At 44.7% G+C, this 24186-nt stretch overlaps 1 protein-coding gene across 3 annotated transcripts in view; it reads right to left on the bottom strand.

Annotated features, from left to right (window-relative positions):
- Kiaa1211 (KIAA1211 ortholog) overlaps positions 1 to 24186 on the bottom strand; it is a 217949-nt gene that overhangs the window by 97570 nt on the left and 96193 nt on the right. For all 3 annotated transcript variants that reach the window (XM_029477876.1, XM_029477878.1, XM_021162942.1), the window contains exon 2: positions 19815 to 19960. The gene's annotated coding sequence lies outside the window, so the exon portion shown is untranslated. The remainder of the gene's footprint in view (positions 1 to 19814; positions 19961 to 24186) is intronic.

Raw genomic sequence — 24186 nt, 5'->3', positions numbered from 1 at the left:
CTTAAGCCTGAATGAGTATTGATTGTTCTCTCAGTTGTAGGTTTCAATCTCTGACAGGTGGATATTATCCACCTTGCGTTTTCGCCCTTACAGACGGTATTGGTAGTTATGCTCCTGGCTCGGGCTGGCTACGGAACTTGTCTGTTCTTTGGCACGATAATCTAGAAATGATGTCCACACTGGGCTCGGCATTGCTCACTTCAGTTCATATTCAACAACAGAATGGTGTGCAAACATTTTTCTGCCTATTTATCCAATTTGCCAATTACTTTCTTTTTAGGTCGGTGAAATTTCCCACTGTTTCACTGAGGTAAATGGCTACTAGAGACTTTCAGTTAGAAGCTTTTATTAAAGTAACACAAAGTTCTGAGAAACCACCAGAAGGTAAGGTTTTAATTTTACTACTACTATTATAGTCTTGTATTTCCTTTTGGTATATGTGAGGTATATATATTTGCATACCTTGAGTAATATATATATATATATATAACATATATATTTCATGTATATAGCATATATATGAAAGTTAAGATTCAGTTAAACTATATTTTCCTCATTCAAGCACAAAAAAATGTTCTCAACGCTGTGAAAATATACAGCTATTAAACCAGTTGTTAAGAAGACTTGATTGTCCATCAAGAGGTCCTGAAGGGCAGTGAGATGGCTGAGAGAGAAGGGCATTTGCCATCAACCCTGATGACAGTTTGATTCCATAGACCCATGCTATGGAAGAAGACCAAACTTCCAGAAGCTGTCTGGTGACTCCACTGTGTGCAGTGGAATGTGACACCTACCCCCAAAAGTGTAAAAAGGTTTTTTTTGTTTGTTTGTTTGTTTGTTTTTTGTTTTTATTTTATTTTATTTTTAAATAACTAAAAGTTCTTAAGGGCTGCATAGTGGCACAGATCTTGCCTAGAACTCACAAGGACCTGGGTTCAATCCCCAACACTTCAGAAAAAAAACAGAAAACCATAAAAAACTATATAGTTATGATATAAAGTAGTAACAAAGCTAATTTTGTATAGGGGCACTCAGGAAACTTCTTTACAGTACCTATCCCCCCTCCCACTAATTCAGAAATTAGACACATGAGTTCTACCCGAAAAGATGACATTTCAAATTAATATCAGAAGTAAAACTTTAAGGCTCAGCCAACTGAATCCTCTAAGTGACTGCATTGTAGATAATTTTTACTAACATGTTTGTGTTTATATTTATTTTCAAAATGTTTCTATAATTACAGGTACGGTAGTGCACGCCCATAATCGCAATACTGAGAAGGTTTGAGTAGGATTTGAGGCCAGCCTGGTTGGTCTACATGGGACCAGTCTCTGGCCTTCATAGCAAAAGAAAGAAAAGGAAGGAAGGAAGGAAGGAAGGAAGGAAGGAAGGAAGGAAGGAAGAAGAAAAGGCCTATAATGTGACTCATGACTTTTATAATTATAAAATAAAAATTATGTCAAAATATTTAGCTTTAGTCAAAATTTTCCATATATTTTAGAACTATCTTTTCCCCCATAAGTGGCTTATTAAATGGATAAACTGATAAACAAATTAATTTTACTTAGTCATTAAGCAGGTTCCTAGGACTTCTGTTTGTCAACATTTTGACAGCTTGTCTAAATTACTGTACTCTTTCATCTTCGAAAGCCTTAAGTATATCATTTAATTAAAAAATGTAGCTGAAATCCACTTAATTCAATTTTAAAACGTATCAAGTAAGAAGTAAAATATCCTCCAATACCAGATGAGACCCCATAACAGACCTATCTATAAGCATGCTTCTTATAAACAGGATGCGAATTGCCATGTCTCCTTTTATGCATAAAATGTACCACACACTAGTGTTCTGGGCAGGACACACACACATCCTCTGTCTGTCTACATCACAACTCAGCCAACTTTCCCATCACTGAACAAAACCTCCCAGCTTCTTGCTGTAGGCAGTATGGCATCAGTGGATTCGTTTAAAATTATCATTTATGGAGACAGAATCGAACTATTTTTCTCGTGGTGGCCTCCAACCCCTGGCCTTAAGCAACTCCCCTGCCTCAGCCTCCCAAACAGCCAGGACTCCAAGTGTACATGCCAGTGGTCATACATACATTTTTTTCTTTTTTTTTTATAGCTTATACTTTTATTGAGTTCTTAGTGTCATCTATTAAAGAGGATAGATAAATACTACCCAACCAGCTTCTTGAAAGATTCATAAATTACACTAATAATGTATGAATTTCCACATTTTCAAATTCTTAAAGGCATTTATCACTGTCAACTTTTAAACTGTTCTTCGTGCAATTCTTGAAAAAAATTTTCATTGGTATCTCCACAGACTACCCTTTCTCTCTCTTTTATGTCTGGTTCTTTTGTACTGGTATCCATATTCATTGTCTACTCATTGACTGCCTCTGTCTGGTTGTCCATGATTACACACTCACTACTCCATGCCCCTGTATGTTCACATGCAAATCCCTCCTTTGTCATGCTGAGTACAGGTTTGCCCTGAGTTTGATGGCATCAGCTTCATCTAAGGTCGTAGCAGCGTCGTTAAGTTTTCTATGTTTTTATACTCTTGCATACAGGCATAGACAACATCTACTCGCCGTATCAGCCACCAGCTTCGAGATTCCGAGGGCCCTTGGAAGTCCTGCTGCAAAGAAATGGCTCGCTAGAGCATCAGAGCACGCAGCCATGAGGTTATCTTCTTGACTTAAATCATTTCATGTGTACACACACGGCAGCAAGAACCACACGCACGGCACACCTCAGCACACTGCAAGCAACATTAAAGAGACAGTGCCATCTGCACTCTCGAGAGATTGAAAAAAATCCATCTACGCAAGACGTGCATTAACCCACATAAAAATACCTGGATTATTTTTTGAAGAGCTAAAATAAAATGCATTAAAATTGGGGAGTGTTTGATTTGAATGGTGCATTGTAAACATTTTCTTCAAACTAATATTATTTTAATTTCATTCTTTAAAAGCAAAAATTTTTTAAATTAAACAGCAGCATTTGTCCAACTTTGAGTAAACTAAGAAAAAAATCTACTTAAGTATATAGTTTAAAAAGGTTTATTTTATGGTACCCGTGTGTGATGTCTCAACAAGGCTCTTTTCTTGCTGTTGCTTTCTCCTCCTTTTCTTTCTTCCCTTCTTCCATTAAAAAAATAAGAAGCTTTTTACCATTTTGTTTTGTTTTAAGAGACAAGGTCTCGTTCTGTTGCTCAGGGTGCCCCCAAACTCCTAGGCTCAAGTGATTCTCATGCCTCGGCTTTCAACTCGCCTGGGTTACAGGCGTGTATCTATGGTCTGTCTGGCTCCTGCCTGCCTGGCTTATTATGGTTTGTTATTTTAAGTAAACTGGAATAGACATCTCTGTGTACATGTGCTATACTGAGGAGACCTCCACCTTTTCTGGTCGGCGTTTTTGTGAATGTAGAATCGTTTTAAAATATGAAATCTTCTTAAACTATGTTGCATTCCTCAATAATCTTTCCCTGACTTTACGTAAAGGAATTCCGGAAGTTAGTAGACATGGCGAGACTCGTTCCCAACCCTTCATTTGGCAGCCATGGTCAATGAGCACACACTTGAAAGAGGCTCCTAGGGACTGTCACTGCAGTGAGCTGTCGGGATATTTGAAAATGGCTGGGCGACTTTTATACTGGGAGAACTAAACATATCCTTGTGTTGACTGAGCCAAGCTCCCAGCGTGCCCACTAGACGCGACCTTGTAATGTGGGTCTGAGTGCAATGTGGGGGAGAGAATAAAGAAACATACTCCTCCCATTTTGTCTGCACTCACTCAGAGGCTGGGTTCATAGTTGCTGATAAGTGAAGATTTCATTGTGTTGAGTTATTTTTATGTGAGGAAAAATAAGTTGTGGATTAATTAAAGAGCCACAGAGATAAATTAACTCCATTTATCAACAGCGTAATATAATGGACAGTGGCTCTCTGGGGCTGACTCTTCCACCAGCCTCCCTGTTTAAGGGGCTGGGAGTACAGCCGAGTTGGCAGTGCTTGCTTAGCTGCATAGCTGCATAGCTGCATAGCTGCATAGCTGCATAGCTGCATAGCTGCATAGCTGCATAGCTGAAGTCCAGGGTTTGATGGTCATCACCATAAAAATAGTGTGTGGTTGCACATGCCTGCAACCCCAGCCCTCCTAGGTGGATTCAGGAGGATCAGAAGTCAAGGTCCTTCTCGGGTATATAAACACTCTATTTGAGGCTAAGCCATGGCGGGGTGGGGGTGGGGCTGTGCAACAAAAACATAATTAAGGATATCCCAAAAGACTTAGGGTGACTTCCAAGATGAAAGTGACATCGTTTTACTCATTGGTTTAAAAGAGAGAGAAAGAGAAAGAGAGAGAGAGAGTGCTGAGAGAACCTTCTGAATGTGTTGTTTCTACACTTTAAAAGCAAATAATAAAATATTTTGTTCATGGGAACAAAATAATACATGGGAACAAAAGAAGAGGTCTTATGATATATGGAGGTCTGATGACCGGAGTGAGAAACAGGGGATTCCAGATTCAGGTCTGAAAAGACAGCCTTTTACTTTCAGAGCCCTGACCTGTGTGTTTCAAAGGTCAGGGAAGGAATTGAGAGGAAAGCAGTTGCTATTAGGTTGTTTGCGGGTGGAGTGATTGTACCTCTAATGTTACTCTGTTTCAAAGAAGCTGCCCGGAGGGAATCCGCAGGACCGCCTAGGGAGCATCCAGCTGAAGACTCAAAAGGAAGCTCAGGTTCACCTAAGCATCTGTAACTTCAGGCCCTGGTTCCCTAAACCCCAGCCACCTGCTGCGGTGAAGGGCTTGCTCTGGTCTCCTCCTGAGTCCTTGGCATTTGCCCTTCAGCTTTAAGGGAGCAAACCTTTTGCTGTCATTAGGTTTTGAAAAAAAGAAAAAAAAAATCAGGAGGAGGGGACAGATTTTCTTTCTGCATTCTGTGGACACTTAATGGCACATGGCTATGTTTTAAAGAGAAACAGTATTTGTGACCTGTGGTACCTAGAACTTACAACAATAACCACACACCTCACATATCCTTTTCTTCCTCTGCTTCGCCATAGTACTACACAGCTGGAGGCAGGCCTCATAGTCACCTGGGCTCTCGGTTCTTCCTGTTTCCATCCCAGATGCAGGCCCTTCCAAGGAACAGGTGGGAAGAAATGCCGAAGGAGGGTGTAACCAGATCACCGCCAATCTGGTAATTCTCTGGTTAACCTCTCTTCTTTGTCTTTTTTTTTTTTAATTAATTAATTTATTTTATGTATTATGAGTACACTATTGCTCTCTTCAGACACACCAAAAGAGGGCATCGGATCCCATTACAGATGGTTGTGAGCCATCATGTGGTTGCTGGGAATTGAACTCAGGACCTCTGGAAAAGCAGTCAGTGCTCTTAACCACTGAGCCATCTCTCCAGCCCTCTTCTTTGTTTTTGAAGCTCAGGGTTGGGCACTACACATTTCCTTGTATCTGAAAGGGATGGGGGTGGAAAGCTATACAGCAATAAATTATATTTTAATTCAGATGAGGCCTCACTCTCTTCCCTAGACTGGCCTCTGGGCTCAAGGGATCTTCTTGCCTCGGTCTCCTGAGTAGCGGTGTTTATGCCTGTACCACCACACCTGGCTTAATATACAGATATTTTAACCCACAAATGAACTCTGGGTTTTTCGCGATTTACATGAGAGGTGGGCACCTGGGAAGCCCACTCTTTTATGCCTCCAGATAACATGCAACTATGTAGCCATGGAGATGATCACACAGCCAGGTAGACCTTGTGATTTCTGATGAGAGAAGATCAGAACTGTGTAGGAGACTCACATCATCAAGAACAAAAAAACCTTTAAAAACCGTCCTGCACGAGCCGGACATGGGCGGAGCTAACAGGATCTGGACCATCTCAAAGGACATGGGCAGTTTCATCGTCCAAGTCACAGAAAATTATAGTGGGGTGTGGCTTTCTCAGACATTGTAAAGTCCCCTTGGCGGACCGTGTGCAGCCCTGCAGATGGTGTATATCCACAGGCGGGGATGAGAGGGACAGACATTCAATCTTAGCTTAATGCAGAATGCCTTCCCTGACTACTCTTACTCCAGGTCTGATTGTCACCGTTCAAAAGGGAAGTGTGTGTGTGTCATCTAAATAAGCCATTTCCTACTTCCTTTTAAAATACAAACTCAGCTGTTGAAAGTTCAAGCAAGACAAGGCTATACCACACACTGAGAGTCAAGCAGCAAGGATTCCCCGACCCTCTCATCTCCCTTCTGTCCTGCCAAGAAAGGCGGGTTCAGTCCACACTCTCCCACTGTACTCCAAGCCACTGTGAGAACTATCAAGGACTATCCCACGGAAAAAGAAGACGAATGGAAATCAGAGTTAAAAGTCAAGCTGCAGGCAGGGAGTGGTGGTGCACGCCTTTAATCCCAGCACTCGGGAGGCAGAGGCAGGAGGACTTCTGAGTTTGAGGCCATCCTGGTCTACAGAGTGAGTTCCAGGACAGCCAGGGCTATACAGAGAAACCCTGTCTCAAAAGCCCCACCACCAAAAAAAAAGGTCAAGCTTCTCTGAGCACTACCAATAAAAACAAGAGAGAGGCTCTGTTTGCTGAAAACTTCTGGGGTGATTTTAATTTATCTAATACTGACGAACAGGAAGATTAAATAAATGCTATCCTTATCTGTAAAATGTTTGCCTGGCATGGTAGCACATATTTATGATCCTACCACTTGGGAGATGGAAGCAGGCAGTCAGCAGGTTGTAGTCTGGGTTACCCAATAACCCAGTAACTCTGCCTTAAGAAGAAAGACAAAATAAAACCATAGCATCTTCAGTGATCATTTCTCCATATTAGATTATTCCTTAAGTAGAATACTTCATGTCTCAGAGCCAATATGGAGCTTAGATACAGTAGAGCCATGTCTTGAGGAGAAACAGGTATGTACAGCCACCTTGGTTGCCCTTCTCCCTTGCCATGCCTAGAAAAAAAAAGTTTGAAGCCTCTTTCCTATTCTAGCTACCATTTCTAATTAGGGCGATGAGCCCGGTTTCCCATAATCACTCTGGTTTTCTAACTCCATTGCCTCTTGTACTTGGGAGATGGGAAATGAGATAATCCAGATTGATAGGATAAACTGTAAGGACGTGCACGAAGTGCCAAGTGGAGACAAATGACCTCTGCCAAGAGTCCAGCATGGATGACGGGTTTCTCCTGAGGTGCCTGGCGTGGCATTGTTCACGTCTGGGTGCTCTCTGATGAATCCAACACGGGAGAGGTCATTGTGTGGATGACCAGGAAGTAAATCCAGGCATTTTTATACACAAAGCACAACAGGGAAAGGCAGCTTCTGTCTCTTTAACTGGCAACTCGTAGCAGCCTCTTTGTACCATACCTGCGACCTGGGCGCTCAGAGCCTCGCTGTGGACAGTCTTTGTTAGTTTAATTTCCTCCGAGGCCATGGCTTTTAAACGGTACTGAAATAAAAAGAGTACAGTATGCGAACGTGTGAATGCGATGCTTGCAGAAACGAGGGGCTGGGCGGCTCGCCCCACTCACAGCATCGGGGGTGGGTGCCCCAGCCCCCCCATAGCATTGGTTCTGCTGGTCAGGGATGCCAGGTTGCACCTGTTGGCGAGCTGAGGCATAGAAACATTATCGAGTGGGAGTAGAGAAAACCAAGTGTCACCCGTGCTCAAACACTGGCGCTCTTATCGCTTGCCACCGTCCACACAAACAGCACACAGACAGTGAATTACAGCCTCTGTCACGTTGCTGACCCTCGTCTGGAAGAAGACATTTGCTGTGTTCCTCAGACCAGAAAAGGACAGGTAGGATTTACACAGGGCCGCTTCCCTTTTGATTAGTAGCTGAATCAATGTTTATGCCAAGTCACACCACTTAACCCCTAAACCAGGCTTGAGGAAGCCGTAGCCCATCAAACGTCCAAACCCTTAGTGTTTCGACGGCTCTGTTTCAAAATGATATCTACATTTGCAGGAAGAACAATGTCGACAGGCATCATTGCATTAATCAGAATAAGCCAAACTGGGACAAATACCACACAGTTTCTCTTACATGCAGAAACTAGATCTGAAATTATATATGTATATGTTCACATACTTACATGTGTACGTGTGTATGTATATGTCAAGACTCAAAGGGGACCATGATCGGAGAGAAAGATATTAAAGAAATGGGGGGACAGGCAGTAGTGGAATACACATAACAGGAAAGCAGAGGCAGGCCTTGTGGGGACAGAAAGGGAGGCAGCTGGGAGGAGGCAGGATTATGGGGGATGGGACCACATAAAATGAAAGTCAAATAATACATATTTACGAAGATGCCACAAGGAAACTCAGCAGTTTGTAGGATAACTCGCAATTTTAATTTAAAATAAAATGGGAAAGATCTCCAGGGCTGTAGAGATGGCTCAGCGGTTAAGAGACTGTCTGCTCTTCTAGAGGTCCTGAGTTCAATTCCCAGCAACCACGTGGTGGTTCAATCTATAATGGGATCTGATGCCCTCTTCTGGCACGCAGTTGTAATGAAGATAGAGTAATGAAGAAGAGGCACTCATATACGTAAAATACATAAATCTTCAAAAAATATCTCTAATACCCAAACGTGCAACTCCTTGTTTTAGCATTTCTTGGGGGGTAGACAAACAGGTTTATGAAAAACTGTTATATGTAATAGCATTTTCAATTGTTCCTGCATTATTTTTCCCAGCAACTTAAAATTATTTGCAGATATTTATTTTTACAGATATTGTTTATTAAGAAAAAATTCCCTGACAGAAAAAAATGATTTTTGAAACATTTAAACCTCTGTAAGGTCAAAAGTTATGGGTCAAATGTACAGTAGTTACTCTCCTTTTTGCTATGACAAAACCTGACTGAAGCAACTTAAAGGTAAAAGATTTATTTCGGTCCGTATTCTAAAGGAACCCACTCTATCATGTCACAGAAAGCGTGGCAACCTGGAGTGGCTTGGCCCGCGGTTGCTGGAGCTAGCCACTAGGCTTCCCCACCTCTCTGTGGAAGAACAGCAGAGAACAGGCGTGCTGGTATTCGCTCCTTTCCCCTCTTCCCCATTTTATCTGTCTGGCTCCCCAACTCATAGAATGGCATCACCCACGTTCAGGGTGGGTTTCCCTCCTCAGCTAATTCTCTCTAGAAATGGCCTTACACACATGTGCACACATGTACCGGTCACTGGGACCATGCCTCGGGAAAGAACTATATATGGTAGATCTAATGAAGCGACTCCTTCTTCTCCAGAGAGTGAACAAACGGTCAAGCCTGGCCCTTCTGTGCACTCTGGGTTGTCTCCACACGACCGTCCCTCATACGTGTCCCAGGCACGAATCTATCCATTGTGATGTGGCTCAGCCAGGGAGTCAGCACCCTGAAGCCCTTGAACTTCTAAGTGTGAGCTAAATGAGCTTCTTGTATTTATAAAGTCCATGGCTTTGAGTACTTTGTTATAGCAACAGAAAACAGATAAAAGCAGTTTAGTTCTGTCTTCCTATGTTACCAGTCACAATGCATTTCCATTTTAAGCTCTATTTCTCAGAAAGGTAAGTTGCATTGTTTTTCTGTTTTATGACTTTTGGTAAGGGAGTACCATGTTCCTTTGGTCCCTACCTTCTTAGCTAGTGCTAGTAAGTTGTCTCAGCACCATGATGCCATATTTTAAAGAACTTCTCTTATACCTTACCATTTTTTGTTACTAGCTCCATTTTTGAAGTATGCTTTCCTTCTGTTACCAGGGCATCCATCGCCCTCTTCTGTCCTTCTCTGGTACTGCACTCATGTGGTACACACACATATAGGCAAAAACATTCATACACAAAATAAAATTAAAAGGGAAATTTTATTATTAAAAAAGGAAGCCTCTTCCCTTAAAGCTCATGTATTACTTCTTGCTTCTTTTAATTCTACTGGATTTATTGCTACGGTAATGAACACAGTCTTAACATAAATGTCACCTCTCCATTTGAAATGGTCCACATCAACCCAAGGAATTAACTACCATACAGGGTCGGCTCACTGTCAGAGCACACTATCTCTGCTTCCCATGTGTCTCCAGCCACTCAGGATGCTGTACTGGTACATCACAGAGTGTAGGCTAAACACAGAAATTCTATTCTCCAGCTTTGGAGAATAGAACTCCCAGATCAAGGTCCAGTAGATCTGGTGTCAGGGAGAGGGGCCCTTGCTGGTTTACTTGGTGGTATCTTCCATGTATGTCCTCACATGGCTGAAAGGCTTAGGCTGCTCTCTGGGGGAATCTTTTATAAGGACATTGCTTCCATTTGTGAGTGCCCTGCCCTCAAGACCTGGTCACCTCCCTGGGGTCTTGCCAGCCACTACCACCCTGGAAGTTTTCATTTAAGACTGAAGCATAAAGAACAGAACATATTGGTTTTACTTTTATTTTGCTGGCCTCTGTACATGTTGTGGTATTAACTGTTCCTTATTCAATATTAACATCTTAGCTGCCTCCTTAGCTGAAATGGTCTTATCATTGGATGGGGTATGGTGGCCCAGTCCTATAATCCCAGCACAGGTGAAGCAGTGGTGGGCAGATCTATGTGAGTTTGGGGCCAGCCTACACAGTGAGTTCTAGGTCAGCCAACTACATAGGAACACTTTGTCTTTTTTTTAAAAGAAAATTCATCGTCATTGAAAAAATGGATATTTTGTAACTTCATGACTTTTCTTTGCTTCTGCCCTCATACTGCCACAACTGGTACAATGTTGCTTTTGGATATAATTTCCTCAAGATGGACTCACAAAAGACCTTTGTTGGGCTGACCTGAAATCAGTTTTGTATTTCCTTTTGTAGAGTCTATTGTCACCATAGCCGGCAAACACTGTCTCTAATGTTTGTAAAGATGGGACAAAACACAGCTCACACAGTGGCATATGGGAATGTATTTCTGATTATTTTATGCCAACTCCCACTGATTCTCCAAAAGACATCAGCTACTTTCTGAGTGTCTGTGAAGTGCACTGTATCATCATACAAGAAAGGAGACTATAAAACAGGCATTAGTTTGGTGTAGAGCACAACACAAGCAATTCCAACACTTGGGCCTGAAGGCTGTAGGAGTTGCCCTGAATTCTAGGCTGGCCTACACCACAGAGAGAAGAGTAGGTCAGACTATAGGATGAGATCCTGTTTCAAAGAAAGGAAGGAAGCAAGCAGAGAAATGAGGACAGAAGAAAAGAGGTGGAAGAGGAGGAGGAGGAGGAAGATGAGGAGGAGGAGGTCTTTATTTTAAAGAATTGAAAAAATATTTTAAAATTTATGTATATGTGTGTGCCTGCCTGGCTGTCTGTGCATTGTGTGCATGGTAGTGGCCAGAAGGTGGTGTAAGATTCCCCTAGAACTGGAGTTAACAGATGGTTGGGAGCTGACTGATAAGGATGCTTGGAACAGAACCTGGTTAATAATAATAATAATAATAATAATAATAATAATAATAATAATGTATACATCATTTTACCTGCATGTATATATGTCCATAAGCCAGAAGGGGGCACCAGATCCCATTACAGATGGTTGTGAGCCACCATGTGGTTGCTGAGAATTGAACTCAGGACCTCTGGAAGAGAAGCTGGTGCTCCTTAACCTCTGAGCCATCTTTCCAGCCCACAGAAAGTGTTCTTAACCTCCGAGACACCTCTCTAGTCCCCTGAAGGGATCCTTACCACTCACATCTTCACCATTGCTAGGCAAAGCTTCCATTGTTTACCTGCTGTTGTGCTTCACAGATGTGAATCTGTTCTGTTCCCACTTGAGGGCCCATTTCCCCTGAGGAATGCCATCATACAGGGTGGCTGTGTTGCTCCTTTAAGAGATTCCCCTAAGGGCTGGCAATAGTGCTGAACAACACCTGTCACGGGGCAGGGAAGAGTCCCTAACATCCCTGATCATGTTATTTTACAAGGCAAAGGAGGCTCAGCAGATATGACACTGTGAGAGATGCTGAGACTGGAAGGTCAGGCTTAATTATCTGGGTGAACCCAGTAAAATCACAGGGGTCTTTAAAAGTAGGAGAGTGGGGTGTGACACTCACAGGAGGAGCTGTGCAGAGAGCTGTGCAGGTCCCTAGATGGGAGAGGCCTCAGTGGGACACTGCTTCTGGTGTTGAAGAAAGAGGAAGCTGCCACAAGCCAGGGAAGGCAGGAAGCCTCCCCAAGCTATCCAGGAGTAGGAGATTCTCCGCTGGAAGGTTCCAGAAGGAAGCAGCCCTGATGGCTTGTTTTAGATATCTAGAGCTACAGTGTATCCTCCGCTAGTCTGTTTGTAAGACTGTGTTACAACAGGAAACTAATGTAAGTTCCCAGCAAAATTACTGAGGCTTCTATGGATAAATCCTTTTGGGAACCTCCAGTTTACAGTGTCTCCAGGATGTCTATAATTGGGGAAGTGTTAAAATAAGGGATCCTGGCTGCACTCTATTTACATCCAAATTCCCCAAAGGCGTTTCACCACAGACACTTTAAAGACAATCTTTCAAATATTTCTTCAGAATCCCTTAGCCTTGTGTACACACCACCTGAGAGAAGCGTAGTATAGCAGGGAGTTCTTGGTGCGGTTGGGCCATCACACGGGTGAGAAGGCAGAGGATGGGAATGCTAACACTAGCCGCAATTCCTCCACAACTCTTTTATTCCACCCAGGTATCCAGTCCCAGAGGATGCTGCTGCCTGAATTCATGGTGTCTTCCCTTATGACTGCCTTGTCTGGCCTCAGTTGCAGAGGATGTACCAACCCTGCAGAGACTTGAGGGCCCTGGGAAAGGGTGGGGAGGGGGAGCACCCTCTCAGAGGCAAAGGGGAGGGGGAATGGGAAGAAGAACTGTGAGGGGGGCAAGGTCTGGAATGTAAATAAATAAAATAATTCACTTAAAAAGTCCTTATTTGTTAGATAATCAAAGCTGGGAACCGGGGCTCTAGCAGAATGGCGACACTTGTTACAGGTTACAGAACCGTATCTACCATCAGTTCTTGAATGTGAAGTTCAAGTTCTGCCTCCAGGGCTCCTCTAGGGCTCTTTTCCACCATGGAAAGGACTTGGTGAGGCTTGTGCCCAGCATTCTCAATACCCCAGCCTTCTTCCTTGTTCCCCCGCAGCTCTGAACTTCAGAATTAAAGTCCTTTATTTCAGAGAACTTAACACCAGTTCTGTGGCTGTGCATATAAATAAGGTTTGGGTTTTTGGGTTTTTTTTTCCTCTCCTTTGATAGGAAATGGTAGTGGAGACCCCTCTCCCCGCTGACTTTAGCTTTTTCTGTTCAGGGTCCATTTTGGTCTCCTTAGGAGCAAAGCTCTTACTGTTTGTCCTTTGTACGCCTCAAGTGCAGAGCTCTGCCTTTTCCGTGGGAGGCATTTGGCATGTTTGCCCAGATGCTGAAAGGGCCCTGGGATGTGAACGCTTGCCAGTTCGAGCCAGTGTGGAAAAGAAGTGAACTTTTACTTATTTTAATAAGGCAAAGATTAAAATGGGTGGCATTTTAAGGGTGAGGAGCCGGCATAGTTTTCTCCCCTGGTTTTAACCTCTTTAACTTCTGAGGCTTAAGCAGCCAATCAAGTAGCTGGGTTCTCAAGTTACACCAGAAGAAGGAGAGGAGAGGGTGGGGGGGGTCCCCCCTCCCAAGAAGCATGTTCATCTGGCATGACCTCTGCTGATTGTGGGTCCCCCTGGTTTGTCTGGCAAACACCCTCTTCTCTTTCCAGAGGGCTCACATGGCACGCCTGGGAGGTCCCTCTTCACCCTGTGCGGGCTGTCGACTTTGCCTTCTGCGATCCAGGCACTGTGTGCAGAAAACATTCTCAGATATCGCTAACCGCACTTTATCCCGCTATCTGTTTACATATCTGAATTCAGTTTGGTGAAGTTCGGTTCACGTGGCAATGCCCTTGGTGTTTGCTCAAGCTAGATTCACAGGCTCTGAGGCAGGAGGGGACTCTTGGCTTTCAAGCTGCCTTCTACTTCCAAGCCCCTGCAGAAGCAGGACAAGCAGCCACAGACAGATGGTAGGTAGCAGGAGGGCATGGCACTAACCCTAGACAACAGGGTCTCATTTATATCCTTAGCCCCGGCACCAAGTCCAGTGCACGAGCAGCCACAGGCATGCTAATGGAAGAGCAGCCACAGGCATGCTAATGGAAAGAGAGGGGGGAGGGGGATGGTGAGGGGAAGGTGGAGAAGAGAAGCAGAAGAAGAACAGGAGGAAGAGAGGAGAGAAGCCACAAAAGCCATCCCAGTACTCCGCAGGTGTTATTTTGAGATGTCTTGGAAGTAACTCTTTGGGGTTGAAAGCTGGGGATTCAGTCCACTCTCATGCACAATATGGTAACATGATATTCAACTCTGGTTGGAGAGGAACCAGAGAGAGCTTGTATTTGACTGTGGTCCCAGAGTCCTTGTTAAGGATCTGCCAGGAGGCCTCAGAGGAGAGATGCACAGGTAGTCTCCACCGACTGAGCTGCTAGCATGATTCAACCTCATTCTTTGGCTCTGCAGTCTTAAAACATAGGCTCTTTTGTCACCAAAAGAGGATTTACCGGGTCCTGTTTGCCACAGTTTCCCCCTTCTCCACCTGTGCTGCCTTCTTAGGTGACGCCTGGCAGATGGAGAGGGGACTCACATTTCAAGCCTTCTCAGTCGGCGGCCCCCAGATTCCTTCCTGAGCAAGAACTCTTCCCTAAGGAGGTCCCCGGGAGATGACAGTATAAAGTACGCCTCACATTTTCATCCCCGGCAGCTGGTATCATCTAACCCCCTCGGGAGAGAACACGGCTTTGTTGCTTAGGCTGGCAATCTAATCTCTGGGTCCTCGGCCAAAATATCAATTACAGGTTCAGCTGCATGATGGGATACATCAGAGTTCAGGCAACAGGCACAATGGCAGCCTAAGTCAGGGGCTGGGGGGCAGGTGGCTGAAGGGAGTGGGCCATATGGCAGGGGTGAAGTCAGGTAAAGCTGACTCTTCACGCCTTTGCAGATTAAGTAATCTCATCCTGAAGTGCTGTCGGTCTCCTGAAGCAACTGCAGAAAAGGATGCTTCCCTGAGGCGGTTTTCTCGGAGGATTCAATTAGAAACCACGGATGTGCCCACAGCCAGTTAGCGCTCCTGAAGTAGGATGAGGTCATTAAAAATGGTTCGTAACTACAAGTCAACTTGTTGTTGTTGTTGTTGTTACCAGCCACAGTGGGTTGGGTCGCATACAGCACGACTCCAGTTTCATAGAGATGGAGAGTAGACGGACAATTGCCAGGGGCTGGGGGTGGGGTAGGGATTGACTGTATAATGGGCCCAGAGTTCCCTCTGAGGTGATGGAGATGTTTTGGAATGGGTCAGAGGTGGTAAATTTATGGCACTGTGAATGTACTAAATGTATCATTGAATTTATTCTCTTTTAAACACTTTTCAATGGGTTATTTTATGTTATTGTGCTATGGTATTGGGGACTGAACACAGAGCATCAGACATACTATGTGGGCCCGCCTACCCCATCGCATCCGGTGCCTTCTTCTTTTCCTTCCTTCCTTCCTTCCTTCCTTCCTTCCTTCCTTCCTTCCTTCCTTTCCTTTCCTTTCTTCTTCCTTCCTTCCTTCCATTTTCTCTCTTCCTCTCTTTCTCTCTCTCTCTCTCTCTTTTTTTTTTGGGGGGGGGTGGACAGGGTCTCACTAAATCACCAAGGTTGGCCTTGAACTTTTGTTCTCCTGCCTCACCTTCCCAGTCAGCTGGTATTGCAGGCTTGTACCAACACATCCATCTTAAAAACTTAAAAAATCGTAGAAAACAAACAAAAGAATGTTAAAAAAAAAAAAAACAAGTTGATTGAGCAGATAACCTCCTGTTAAGTGAATCTTATTCGAATATTTTAAATGTACTAAAGTATTCATAGCTTCTCAACAATATCAACTCACTGAGAAATATGGAAAAGCCTTTATTCCCATTCCATCGACAGATGGATGGGGCCAGCACAGTGCTTGCCAGAACCTTGTAGTCAAAAAATTTAAACAAGTGGCTCCCGATTTATTTGGCCTCAAGCTGGTGTGTGTGTGTGTGTATGTGTGTGTATCAATGTATGTCTCTGTGTGTGACTACCTGTTTGTGTGAGTATATGTGTGTGTGTCTGTGTGTCTGTATGTGTTCATTTGTCTCTCTGTGTGGGGGTGGGCAGAGGTCTAACTTGTGTGTCTTCCTCTTTGGTTCCCATCTTATTTTTGGAAACAGGGTCACTTACTGCACCAGGTACCCATCAGTTGGCTAGAATGGCTGATCGGGAAGTCTCTGGGATCCTCCTGCCTCTGTCTCCAGCCTGCAACTCAGCTCTGGTATTATAGGCAAGTAGGCATTTTGCCTTCTGAGCCTTCTCCCCAGCCCTGACTCTCATTCTTAGCCAGCAGGGGCAGTCTCAAGAGGAGCAGCTATTCACCAGCAGTTGCCAAGCAACAACTACATCATCAATGCCAGCTGAAGGGCCAGCAATGCAGGTCAGTGGTTGCCTGGTATACACTAGGCACTGTCACAAACTACAAAACAACAATACACCCTTACAATATAGATTAAATAAATAGACCTGTGCCTCCTATCCTCGGACCACCAGCCAGTCTGGCCATAGGGAGCAGGGCTCTGTGGTGGTGATGGCATCAGACAAGGATGGCAGGCCATCTTAAATAGACAGAAGACTGAAGACCTTGTCATTTCCATGAGCTTTGGATCGGAGCAAATGCATGCTACAGAAAGCGAGGATCCCTGGGGAAGAGGCGCCATTTTTCTTTTTGACTCTGGTGCTGGGGAAAGGGAGAGGGAGATATAGGCTTCAGGACACACCTACAAAGTAGTCAGCTACAAGCAGAAAGCAAAGCACCAAAGCTTAAGGGGAGTGAAGCACAGAAAGGGAGGTGGGAAGATGGGGCTGATAGGAAACTGCTGGGCAGTGCCCCCAGGAATGGCCAAGCTTGCGCCCAGGGAAGGTAGAGGGGGGCTGTCAGTCTTCCCCACATCTTCCCATCTGTCCTGGCTGGTTCTGTGTGTCAACTTGACACAGGCTGGAGTTATCACAAAGAAAGGAGCTTCAGTTGGGGAAATGCCTCCATGAGATCCAGCTGTAAGGCATTTTTTAAATTAGTGATCAAGGGGGAAAGGCCCCTTATGGGTGGAACCATCCCTGGGCTGGTAGTCTTGAGTTCTATAAGAAAGCAAGCTGAGCAAGCCAGTAAGGAACATCCCTTCATGGCCTCTGCATCAGCTCCTGCTTCCTGACCAGCTTGAGTTCCAGTCCTGACTTCCTTGGTGATGAACAGCAGTATGGAAGTGTAAGCTGAATAAACCCTTTCCTCCCCAACTTGCTTCTTGGTCATGATGTTTGTGCAGGAATAGAAACCCTGACTAAGATACCATCCATCCATACTATATAGACAGGACAATAAGGCCTCCTTGTCCCCACCAGTCAGTCATCCCTGTACAGCCTCCCTGTCCTCGCCACTGTCCCTTTCTACTTGCCTCTTGCTCTTCTTCTCAGTAAATTCCTAACCTTTCTGGTTTGACCCCAGGCATTGTCATTCCTCCTATGGCTTTGTCTTATCTCTCAGATGGAGAACAGCATTAAGCATGTACAATCCTGACTGAGACTTAGACGCTCCTCAGAAGTGACTGCTTTTGCCTGGGACACCATTCTTAACTATGTGTCCTCGAAGGCATGGAGGGTGTTCTGCTCCACGTTGGTTGTAGCTCTCCTGTTGCAGGCATATCTCTCGAGGCTGCACCTAGTGTACCACTCCTGGTACGGCCTCACACTCGGGATCGGTTAGGTGAGCTTCATGTAAGAGGCACTTAAATGTAATGGAAAGTAAAATGTATTGAGTGTTTCAGAATCTCCTGGTTGGAGTGTATTAAGCAAGTGACTTGGAGCATGGCGTGTGTGTGTGTGTGTGTGTGTGTGTGCGTGTGCATGTGTGTAAATTTTTTCTATGTTTCGTGAGCAAAAATATTGTGTTCCTGTCACTAAATGTTCTACACACCACAGAAATTGCAGTATTATTTTCCTGAAAAAGCTCCTAAAAAGGAAAAAAAAAAGTAAGCAAGCAAGCATCTGTCCTCAGTATTTGTCAGGACCTGAGGGGGAAAGCAAGCAGGGACTGACAGGGAGTGAGACCCGGATGAGGAGTCTTTCCCCTTTGACGGGAATGAGAGGGGGAGCCACCCTGAGATGGAGCTGAACAATACAGACGGACTGCATGGCTGTGTGCAGTTTAACTGTGAAGGAAATACACTTAGAATTCCAAAGTCACATTGGTAAGAACTCGGAGACACTGATTGTTGGCTGTGTTTGAACATGTGCCTCAGAGGGCAGGTGTTAGAAGCTTCGTTTTGAAGAGAATAAATAGTGTTAGGATGTGGGGACCTCCCTGGTCACAAGGAACTGTGCCTTCAAGGATGGACAGATGTTATCCCAGTGGACAGATGTTATTGCCGTGTGGCTTATCATGAGTGAGCATGTGTTTGGCCCTCTCTTGCTCCCCAGGCTTGTCCCGTGCCCTTTCTCCTTCCATAGCATGAGAGAACAGGGCTATTACCACCTGCCAATGGCAGGTGCCTGGACCTTGCAGCCTCCAGAGCCATGAACCAAGGAAGTCTGGGTTGTTTGTTTCTTTGTTTGTTTGTTCTTTATAAATTACCCAGGCCTGTTTATTCTGTTGCAGAGGTAGGAAAGGAGCTAAGGCAGAATCTAAACCACAGAAATGTATTTATTTATCTTCTTTGGACCTGACCTAGCCTCCCCACACTCTCTCCCTATCCCCAGTCAGCCTGTCTCAGCACACTGGCTCTTGGCTATGCCTGTGGCCTGCAAGCTCTGTTCTTTCCTCCCAGCCTTAGATTGCTGCTTCCTCTGCCTGGAATGTGACTTCCTCAGAGGTCCCGTTCCTGAGAAGAAATGCCATGACAGGCATAACAACACTCTGACCAGGCTTGGGGCATGAATTAAGTGTAATCAGGTGTTTAAATATACCACACATGCCAGCAGGAACACTGACGGCCGTCTTCCTTGACCTTAACTTCCATCTCTTCCCCCAGCTTCTCTGAGGTCAGGAGCAGAATGACTCTCTATTCTTGGGAGGGAGGCAGGTGGGGAAGGTCTCCCAGGTCCAGTGCTCAGACGATGAGGACTGAGTACTGAACCACAGAGCCACGCTCTGTGATCCAAAATCACCACGAGACAGAAGGCACCTTCCTACGGCACAGGATGGAATAACAGCAAGAAGCCAATAAAAATAACAGTGACACACATATTTTATGCACCCTATTTGCAAAGGCTCTTCCTATGTTTGTTGGTTTTTTTTTTTTTTTTTGGTTTTTCGAGACAGGGTTTCTCTGTATAGCCCTGGCTGTCCTGGAACTCAGAAATCCGCCTGCCTCTGCCTCCCGAGTGCTGGGATTAAAGGCGTGCGCCACCACACCCGGCTATGTTTGTTGGTTTAATCAAAGAGCCGATATTCAACAAATATCAGCACCTTGTTCAAGTTCACTCAGCTACTAAGTAGGAGGGCGGGGAACCTGTTCTAGAATCAGATCTCCGGTGACAAAGATCACCAACGCCCATATTTAGTGAAGGCGCCCTGCCCATTTTACAGTCCAGTGCTCACAAGTGTACACACACACACACACACACACACACGCACACGCACACGCACACACTCATGAAACATTCTCCGGTACCTTCTCTATAAGCAACTTCCCAGCCAGTGCGCTCTATGTAGGGGACTTACTGTTATGAACGGACACAACTCCTATTGTTGCCGGGTAATTCACCACCGAACTTTTCTTCTTGTAGAAAGGTGGACCCACCTCGGGGATGTGCGTCAGGAACCAGGGCGCAACACTGAGACAGCCTGGGAATCACAGCTCTTGGGAACTATGGAGAAAAGAGCAAACAGAAGGCACATTTTATGTCTTTCATCTTCGCCTCAGAAGCCATTAGCACGGATCTCTTTTCTGTTTCTTGACCAAAGTCAGTAAAAAGAGGTGGGCTTCGCTTGCTTGCTTTGCCAGAGTTTTAATTAGGTCTAGGCGATACTGCATTTCGTTGCGTATCTTACATGTTATTGTATGGCTTTACGTATATTTATGAAAAACTTCCTGTTTTTAAGGGGACCAAAAGAACCACATTGATGACTATTGGGACTTTCATGTTCCTATACACAGTTGTTTTACATTTCCTCTTCATGGGAGATGAGCTACAACTGGAGGAGCCACAGGAGAGTGGGGGTGGGGGTGGGGCCGACCAGGTCCTCTCTTTCCCCAGGGGGAGGAAATCTTTCCACCCAGATTACATTCAGATTTAACCAGGTTAACATTTCCTGTGGACATGCACCCTAGCTCTGCCTGGGTAAAACCGTGACACATAGCAGTGGATTTTAACTGGGAACTGAGAGAAGAAAAGCCTAGTTTAGACACAGTTCTTTGCAAACCCAGTGAAACAGGACAGAACCAACAAGAAACTACTCCAGATGGGTCCGTAAAACTGCCTGTGTAGAGGAGGCTTCTCAGCTCCTGGCCATGAAGGACTAATTCATATCAGACTAAATTCTAACCGAATGCAACTAGACACTCAGGTGAAAGTCATCTCAAAAATGTGTTTAAACGGGTGGGGAGAGCTGAGTATGGTGATGTACGTCTGTGATCCCAGTATGCAAGAGTGTACACACACACAGGCACACAGACACAAATATACTCATAGACACAGACACACATAGGCACATACACAGAAATACAGACACAAAGATACACACACAAACACACAGACAGACACACACATACACAGATACATACACAGACACACAGACACATACACAGAAACACACACAGACACACAGACAGACACATACACAGATACACACACAGACACACAGACACAAATATACTCATAGACACAGATACACACGCAAACAGAGAAACACACAGACACACAGAAACACAGACACAAGATACACACACAAATACACAGACATACACACAGACACACAGACAGACACATACACAGATACATACAGACACACAGACACATACACAGAAACACACACAGACACACAGACATACACACAGACATAAAGACACATACATAGACCACACACAGACACACACAGACACACACACACACACGATACAGGAGGCTGAGACAGGAGGAGTAACCCAGATGCAGTTCAGTGCCACCTTCATTTCCCAGCATCTACATGTTTTTCAGAAGTATAGGACAAGAGTCCTGGAAACCGCAGAGAAAGACACAGTTCAGAACCACGCCCTGTCTGTCTCACAGGTTGGAGGAGAGACTAAAGGGGAAAAAGCAAGATTGCCATGAGCCGTGGGGAGGGACTACCCCACACAGCAAACAGCACTGACAGGTTAACGGAGCTCTTGGTAGTTCCTGGTGCTTGCGTACGGGACAGCTATAGTTCAGAAGCTGCCACTGCCGCTAAGTGCTGGTAAAAACAATCAGCCAATCAATCAATCAATCAATCAACCAATCAACCAATCACTCAAACAAACAAACACACGGATCAAACAAAGACCCAAAAAATACCCACTTAACCAGCCTTATGTCACCGTGGTGCCCAGTCTCTTTGACAGAGTGATTGTCAGAAGCCAAAGGAAAGGGCCTTGGGAGAAAACAACCCCCACCCCCAGAAACCATCTACAGTCTCTAGGATGTGTTACGCATAAAGTGCTGCGTTCAGTCAGCAATGAAGTAGCAAGGGGCTGGAGAGATGGCTCTGTGGTCAACAGCACAGACTGCTGCTCCTCCGGAGGACCTGGTTCTATTCCCAGGACCCACACGGAGGCTTACAACCATCCATAACTTGGGTCCCAAGGGATCTGGTGACCTCTTCTGGCCTCTTTGGGCACTTCATGCAGATTTGCACAGACATATGTGCAGACAAACACTCATACACACAAAATAAATAAAACGAGTAAACCAACAATGGTAAGACAATATGAAGGAGAGGAGGAAGAGGAGGAGGAAGAAGAGAAGAGAAAAGAAGAAGAAGAAGAGGAGGAAGAGGAGGAAGAAAGAAGGACGATGAAGCAGCAGCAGCAGCAACAACAACAACATGCCAAACTCTGGCATGATCCAGAGGTGAGGATAAGGATGCGGTCTTTAAAGAAGCTATGATTGACACATTCCAGTTTTGGACACATTCCAGTTTATAAAGACTATGAAGGACTATAACACACACCACTTAGCAGCTTACAATGCAAGCAAAAAAGGCGGGGGGTGGGGGGTGGGGCAAAGCAAACTCAGTAAGGGTACAAAGGTCACAGTTACACTAACTCTTGGCCATCTATGCAAGATTGTGACCACAAATCTTTTCAAGGCCCAAGTCAAGCAGGTACAGAAATTAACGTCGATAGTTCATAAAGCAGGTCTAAAGAACTTTCAACCAATGGAAATAAATCAGAGTACTATTAAAATGAATTATTCCGAAATGATTAAAGATTAATAGGAGGCTATAAAAACAGCTGTTTGTCAAAATTGAGGTAAGACGTACACAGTGAAAAGTACTGTTATAGGGTGACTCATTTGACACATTATTGTTTGGATACAGGGTCTCACCGTGTGACTCTGGCCCCCCTGGAACTTGCTGTGTGAACCCATGTGGCCAGAGCTTACAGAGATCTGCCTGCCTCCATTTCCAGATCTCTGGGATTAAAAACGTGCACCAGGCTCATTTAGGTACATTTCTGATAAAAAGCCCAACTTTAGGGTCATCAAGAAAACATAGAATACATCTATACTTCCAGAAAGTTCCCTCATGGCCCTGTCTATTGGTTCACTCCATGACCCCCTAGGAATACAGTCAATTCCCATGAGCACAGTCAGTTCTTCCTAAGCGTCATGTATCAGGCACACACAGTGTGCTCTTTGTGTCCATCTGGCCGGACACACCCAGGACACTGTCTCAGAGAGCTGTCAGGTCTGCTAAGTGTATCAGCACTGTGATCTTTTTTATGTCTGAAAAATATTCCTTTCATGAAAATACCACATTTGCAGTATCTTCTCGTGTGGTTGGACGTTTGTTTTCATTCAGGGCAATTTTGGATAAAGCTGTTTTATTTTTCTATCAGCTTCTTGCAAACATGCATTTTGATTTCTCTTGGGGAGATCCCTAGCAGTGGAACCAGCAGGTTTTAGGTCGATGGGTGTTTAACTCTCAGAAACAGCCAGACATCTTTGCAATGTGGTTGTCCCACATTGCATGCCCATCGATAACATGATAGCTCTGGCTTACACAGCCTCAAGAATGTTTTGGTGTTGCCGACTTCCATTATGACCTGTCACTGTGACACCTCTAACTGTGTCACAAAAAGACAAAACAATCCCATTTTCTAAATGGGACTTCGATAGACTGTGCCCCAAAGAGGATAAGTAAACCCGTGCACCTGTGGGAGGATGTAGCACCATCAGTCTTGGCAAACACAAGCACACGGTGCTGAGACGCTAACTTGTAGCCTCCTCATGAGGAGGCCACCATGAGAAGCACAGAAAATCAGTGCTGCCGAGGGCATCAAGGCAGACTGCTTGTGCATTGTCTGTGGGATTGTACATTGCTATGGTTGCTTCGGAAAATGGGAGGGTAGTTTCTCCAAGCATTAAAAATAAAATTGTCATGTGATATAGACTTTGGAATTCTGAAAAAAAATATATGTATATATATTCAGATACATATTCATTTCATAAATTGAAATGAATTTCAAATTTAGTATTTCAATTTTCAATTTCTTTTTTTCTTTTCTTTACTTTTTGTTTTGTTTTGTTTTCTGAGACAGGGTTTCTCTGTGGAGCCCTGGCTGCCTGGGAACTCACTCTGTAGCCCAGGCTGGCCTCGAACTCAGAAATTCGCCTGTCCCTAGTACCCAACAATCAAAGCTAATCAACCCCCTATATCTAAAGAAGAAGATAACCCAGTGAAGTCCGTGACCTTGTACACTAACCAAAAACTTAATAAAAAGAAACTAACAGCCGGGCGTAGTGGCACACGCCTTTAATCCCAGCACTCCGGAGGCAGAGGCAGGCGGATTTCTGAGTTCAAGGCCAGCCTGGTCTACAAAGTGAGCTCCAGGACAGCCAGAGCTATACAGAGA

The sequence above is a fragment of the Mus caroli genome, chromosome 5, assembly GCF_900094665.2.
Source record: "Mus caroli chromosome 5, CAROLI_EIJ_v1.1, whole genome shotgun sequence".
Classification (NCBI taxonomy): domain Eukaryota; kingdom Metazoa; phylum Chordata; class Mammalia; order Rodentia; family Muridae; genus Mus; species Mus caroli.
This window is presented reverse-complemented; position numbering and strand designations above follow the sequence as displayed.